This window comes from Vigna radiata, chromosome 6, assembly GCF_000741045.1.
Source record: "Vigna radiata var. radiata cultivar VC1973A chromosome 6, Vradiata_ver6, whole genome shotgun sequence".
Taxonomy (NCBI): Eukaryota; Viridiplantae; Streptophyta; class Magnoliopsida; order Fabales; family Fabaceae; genus Vigna; species Vigna radiata.
Genome location: NC_028356.1, coordinates 19867175 through 19868037, shown reverse-complemented (window position 1 = coordinate 19868037; position 863 = coordinate 19867175).

Below are 863 nucleotides of genomic sequence, written 5' to 3'. Positions count from 1 at the left end.
CACCGATCATCAATATACGTAGAGCTTACCCCAAACCAACGTCTAAGGAGTAATGTTAATCAATGTTTTTGTACTAGTGATGATTCTCTGTTATGGGGACTGTTAGTAGGACGAAAAAAAAAAAAAACTCATTTAGCACTGGTTTAAAAAGTAAAGGAAGTAGGGTATAATATTCAAAGCTCTTGGTATCTCTGGTTTAAAATAGGAAAGGAGAGAAAACAGACAACACGAATCTCTACGCATTATCAATGTAAACTATTCTATAAATTCTCCAATAAAAAAATGGTATCTAGCATTATTTCTATGCCAAAGTGCTCAAAAGAGAAGTAAAATTCGACAAAAGAAAATGGTGGATATATGATATTATATTGGCATACAAATTTAATAGGGTTAAATATGTTTTTCGTCCCCCAACTATTGGTCGTTTTTGTGTTTAGTCCCTCTTTCAAACTATAGTACAATTTAGTCCTTCAACTTTAGAAAACTATGGTTTTAGTCCTTTTTACTAAATTTTTTAAACTTTATTTGTTGTTTCAAGCACGTTACATTATAGCATTTGGATTGTTTATACTGTTTGACACATTTTTGCTTCAATGTTAACTGAGAATCGCGTTTGAAACAACAAATAAAGTTAAAAAAAAAATGGTAAAAAGGACTAAAATCAGAGTTTTCTAAAGTTGAAGGACTAAATTGTACTATAGTTTGAAAGAGAGACTAAACACAAAAACGGCCAATAGTTGGGAGACGAAAAACATATTTAACCCAATTTAATATATGAAAGCATGGATTTTTTCCTCAGGATAATCAGATTTCGTCAAATGATGGGTGGTGCAAATTAATCCAGATCGCATCGAAAAGCAAAT